The following is a 5,926-nucleotide window of genomic DNA, read 5'->3' as shown; positions in this document are numbered from 1 at the left end:
ACCTTTACATCTTAGATGTGGTGTATGGGAGAGCTTCACATATTTATGGTTCAATCAAGAAGGGATAAGAAGATGGAATAGTTGGTGAAAAGAGAAAGAGGTTAGTACTGGGGGGAACCAAGGTAACTTTAAGAAAAACCGGAATGGAAATGGGAACTTTCAAGGAAGGAACAACCAGGATAACCGTAGTCAGGGTAGACCTGAGAGGGTTCACAATTGCAAGTTCTGTGACAAAAACCATCCTGGGAGAGACGGTAAGGGAGAGCAGTGACTGCACATTATTGTCAGAAGAAGGGCCACAGAGAGTATGAGTGCTCGCTAAGCACGGAAAAGGTTTGAGACTCAGGGAAACGGTAATCAGGCTAGACAGGGTCAATCAGATAGGGAACCAGGGTCCTAAGCCTGGAGGTCAGAATAACCAAGGAACCATAGTAGGCCTACTGCTAATGAAAATCCTACCCAGAACAAACCTGCGGGAAAAGTGTTCGTGATGAGTCATAGCGAAGCAGAGAGATCTGCGGATGTGGTAACTGGTAATTTCTCTATTGATTCAGTTTTCGTTAAAACGTTATTTGATTCGGGGGACCTATTCTTTTATTTCGCCTTCTGTTCTAAAGAGTCTGGGATTAGAGGAGTATGAGTTAATTGACTTGTCTGTTAGTATTCCTACTGGGGAAGTCGTTAAGTGTACTAAGTTGTTCAAGAACTTACCTTTGAAGATAGGAGGGAGTGTCTTTCCATCCGATTTAATCGAGTTTAACTTAGGAGATTTAGATGTGATTCTTGGGATGAACTGGTTGAGTCATTACAAGGCCAGGATCGATTGTGAAGTTCAAAAAGTAGTGTTGAGAAACCCTTCGGGAAAATTGACCTCATATAGACGATTTGGGAAACCTAAAAACTTTGGAGTGATCTCTGCTATGCAAGTGCAGAAGTTGATGAGAAAGGGGTGTGAGCTGTTTTTCTGTAGCGTGCAAGATGTGAGTAAAGAAGCTGAGTTAAACTTGAGGATGTTCCAATAGTGAATGAGTTTATGGACGTATTTCCGAGTGAAATTTCAGGTATGCCGCCTGCAAGAGCTGTTGAGTTTACCATAGACTTAGTTCCTGGAACTGCACCTATATCTAAGGCACCTTATAGAATGGCACCTCCTGAGATGAGTGAGTTAAAGACGCAATTGCAAGAACTTTTGGATAAGGGTTATATCAGACCTAGTGCATCGCCTTGGGGAGCTCCTGTTTTGTTCGTGAAGAAAAAGGATGGGAGTATGAGATTATGTATAGCTATAGGGAGTTGATAATGTTACCATCAAAACAAGTACCCTTTGCCTAGAATAGATGACCTATTCGATCCATGAATGGAGCGAGTGTGTTCTCGAAGATTGACTTACGTTCAGGATATCATCAATTGAGGGTAGCGATAAGGATGTACCTAAGACTGCCTTTAGAACGCGTTATGGTCACTACGAGTTCACTGTAATGCCATTTGGGTTAACCAATGCTCCTGCTATATTTATGGACTTGATGAATAGAATCTTTCATGAGTTTTTGGATAAGTTCGTAGTGGTTTTCATTGATGACATTTTGATATATTCGAGGAATGAAACCGAGCATGATGAACATTTGAGGACTATCTTGGAAACCTTGAGAAACTATATGCCAAGTTCTCTAAGTGTGAGTTTCGTTTGGAGAAAGTAGCATTCTTGGGTCATTTTGTGTCTAAGGAAGGAGTCTCAGTAGATCCTGCTAAGATTCAAGCTGTGAGTGAGTGGCCAACTCCAAAGAGTGTGTCTGACATTAGGAGTTTCTTGGGTTTAGCTGGCTATTATAGGAGATTTGTGAGAGATTTCTCGAAGATAGCAAGACCTATGACTAATTTGATGAAAAAGGAGTCCAAGTTTGAGTGGAATGAGAAGTGTGAGGAAGCTTTCAGATCTTGAAGGATCGTTTAACCACTGCACCTGTCTTAACCCTACCTGATGGGAATGAGGGATTTGAGGTCTATAGTGATGCTTCGAAAAATGGTTTGGGTTGTGTGTTGCAACAGAATGGTAAGGTAATAGCTTATGCGTCGCGTCAATTGAAACCTTATGAGGCTAATTACCCTACCCATGATCTAGAGTTAGCTGCCATAGTGTTTGCATTGAAGATTTGGAGACATTATCTTTATGGAGCAACTTGCAAGATATTTACAGACCATAAGAGTTGAAGTACATATTTCCCAAAAAGACTTGAATATGAGGCAAAGAAGATGGCTAGAGTTGATTAAGGATTATGATCTAGAATCCAGTATCATGAGGGGAAAGCAAATGTGGTTGCTGACGCCTTGAGTCGAAAATCGAGTCATAGCTTGAGTGCTTTGATAGTCCCTGAGGAGTTGTGTGAGATATGCAACGGTTGAACCTAGAAATTCTAAATCCTGGGGAAAGTGAGGCTAGACTTAGTAATCTTTCTTTGGGAGTGTCAGTTTTCGATGAGATTATTGAGGGTCAAGTCGGGGATGAGCATCTAGACAAGATTAAAGAGAAAATGAAGCAAGGTAAGGAAGTAGACTTCAAGATTCATGATGATGGGAGTCTAAGGTTTAAAGGGAGGTGGTGTGTACCACAGAAGTGCAATGACCTTAAGAGACGTCTTATGGAGAGGGGCAAAACTCCATATTCTGTGCACCCTGGGGGTGACAAGCTGTATAAGACTTAAGGTGATCTATTGGTGGCCGAACATGAAGCGAGAGTAGCTGAGTATGTGTCTAAGTGTCTAACCTGTCAGAAAGTGAAGATAGACCATAAGAGACCCATGGGGAAAGTTAATCTAGAGGTTCCTGGATGGAAGTGGGATTCGATTTCTATGGACTTTGTGACTGCCTTACCCAAGTCGAGGAGTGGAAATGATACCATTTGGGTTATTGTGGATAGACTGACCAAGTCCGCTGTTTTCATACCTATTAAGGAGACATGGAAGAAGAAGCAACTCGCTACAACCTATATCAAGCATGTAGTGAGATTGCATGGAGTTCCAAAGGACATTTCTCGATCGTGACTCTAGATTTCTATCTAAGTTTTGGAAAAAGGTCCAATCAAACCTTGGGACAACATTAAAGATGAGTACCGCCTTTCACCCTGCGACCGATGGTCAGACTGAGAGGACTAACCAAACTATGGAGGATATGTTGCGAGCTTGTGCTATAGATTTTCAAGGAAGTTGGGAGGACCAATTAGATTTGATTGAGTTTTCTTACAACAATAGTTACCATGCGAGTATAAAGATGGCACCTTTTGAGGCGTTATATGGACGGAAGTGTAGAAGTCCCATTTGCTGGAATGACTATAGTGAGAATATAGTTTTGGGGACTGAATTTATTGAGGAGACCGTCAAGAATGTTAGATTGATTCAGGCTCGAATTCAAGCTGCGCAAGATAGGCAGAAGAGTTATGCAATGAGTTCGCTGTAGGTGATAAAGTATTCCTGAAAGTATCACCCACTAAAGGCGTTATGAGATTTGGGAAAAAGGGCAAGCTGAGTGCTAAATATGTAGGCCCATATGAGATTTTGGAGCGCATTGGGAAAGTAGCTTATAGATTGGCATTGCCAATGGAGTTTGAAAAGATGCATGATGTGTTTCATATATCCCAACTTGAAGCGCTATATCCCTGATGAGCGCCATGTGTTAGAGCCTGAAAGAGTTCAGATAGATAGTAGCCTCACTATGAGGAAAGACCTGTCAAGATTCTCGACAGGAAAGTGCGTAGTACGCGTAACAAGGATGTTCATATTGTCAAAGTTCTTTGGTCTAACCACGAGTCAGAAGAGGCAACGTGGGAAGCCGAAGAGGATATGAAGAAAAAGTATCCAGACCTATTCCTTGAGGTGAGTTACGAGGGCGTAACTCGTTTTCTTTAAGGGGGTAGAATGCGATAAATTTCGCGCTTTTGTCTATTTTTATGAGATTTTCATGCATATGTATGCCTATGTTGGGCAATTTGCACATGTTAGTGCAAAAGAAGTAGAGTCTCCGCATAAGAAAAGTGTTCATAAGTAACACAAGTGTTTTAAAAATGGGAAAGTGCACGAGAGGCACTACCTTTTCTCAAAAGTTTTCGAAATGTTAGTTCAAACTTTTGAAAGTACGAGGGTTTTGTGTTAAGTTTCGGGACGAAACTTCTTTTAAGGGGGTAGACTGTAATCCCCCACAATTTTAAAGGGTTTTCATAAATATATTAAAGTATTTATGTAGTTATATTTAAATCCAAATGAGTTTGGAAAATGATTTGACTTTTAAAAAGGGTTGACTATTTTAAAAGTCAACTAAAAATATTTTCATAGCTTAATAAAATTTGTAAATTTTTTAAGCATGTTTTAATAAAGTTTAATTATTAAAAGTATTTGAAAAAGAAGTTAATGGAATCGAAACCCAAAAGTATAAAAAGGGAAAGAGTTATTTGATGACTAAAGTCCTAATGACCATCTATTAGTCATCAAATTTTTTAAATTTAATCTCTTTTCCTAAGCCCAAAAGGATTAGCCTTTATTAAATATCCTAAAACCCAATATTTTACCACACATTATTTTCTCTCTCCCCTTCATATTTTCCTCCTCCTCTCACTCGACATTTTTCTCTCCTCTTCCTTGTGCGTGATTTCATATTTTCCTCAATTATGTTTCTTCTTCGCTAAGTAACGTTTCTTGTTGAACAAGAAACGTCACAAATATTTTCTTGAAGCCGAGACTTGCTGCCGCCGTCCTTGCTGCTGTCACGCTGCCGGCGCCCTCTTCCTCCTTGTTGGGTTGTTTTTTTTCTTCTTCTCTAAGATTCCATTAAAGTATTAATTTTTATTATTTTATTTTATTAGCATGTTTATGATTTAAATTATATTTTATATGAAAATATATTTTCGGTTTCATATGTAAAAATAATAATTTCAGATTTATTATTTTAGTTTTTATTATGAAAGATATAGTTTTTAGGGTTTTAAATCACTAGAAACTATATTTAAAGTATAAATATGATTTTGATTGAGAATATGATTTTTTATGCATTAAATATATTTTCAGAAGTTTATAAATTTTATAATGCTGGAATTCAGAAAGTATGTATTTTAAGGTTTTTAATGATTTTTAATCACTAGAATAGTTGTACTATACTAGGGATTAAAAATAAGAAAGTTTAATAATAAAAACGATTTTAAAGACGTTTAAAAGGGTTTGGGACGTTTTTAAAGTTGCTGTAATTTTTTAGTTCAAGTATTTACTTTGTTATTTTATTTTCTAGGCGGAGAATTCATAGTAGGGACTTTTAGAGAGTAAAAGTGGCCTACCGTTCGTTTACACAAGGTACGTACATAGTCTACGTGCTTATGTTTAGAAACATGCCTTAGGGATGTTTTATTTATTAGTATCATGTATAGGACTTGTTGTTCTATATATGATTTACTGGAATTGTTTTACATGTTATTTGCCTGTGTGCTACATGTAAACTAAGAATAGTATGAGTATGATGTTTGTATGGAAGTTTGATGCAAGCAGATAAGTTCAGTTTGTATTAATTCGTGAGTGAATTAATGTAAGTAAGTTGAATCATGTGTTACATAGATTCTTGAGATTATTTATTTATCTTATAAGAACCGTGGATCTTATTTGGTAAGTATGAGTTATACCTATATAAAGGACAGTTTACTGTTGGCTAGGTTCAACAGGAAGTTAGTAAAGAATAAAAGAAGTTAAAGGAGTCTTGATGATAAGTTGTGAACACTTGTTAATTCTAAGATAAAAAGGAGTTTGTGATGTTATGTGATTTTAGTTGTGATGTTATGTGCTTGGTTGGTGTCAACACAAGTATAAAATGAATGCAACGTAAAGTGAAACGAGATAGGTTATAGACTTTAGACTGGTGCACGTCTAGAGTTGGACACTAAGGGTTGGGATACATA

This window comes from Beta vulgaris, chromosome 7, assembly GCF_026745355.1.
Source record: "Beta vulgaris subsp. vulgaris cultivar EL10 chromosome 7, EL10.2, whole genome shotgun sequence".
NCBI lineage: Eukaryota > Viridiplantae > Streptophyta > Magnoliopsida > Caryophyllales > Amaranthaceae > Beta > Beta vulgaris.
Note: the sequence above shows the minus strand (reverse complement) of the source record.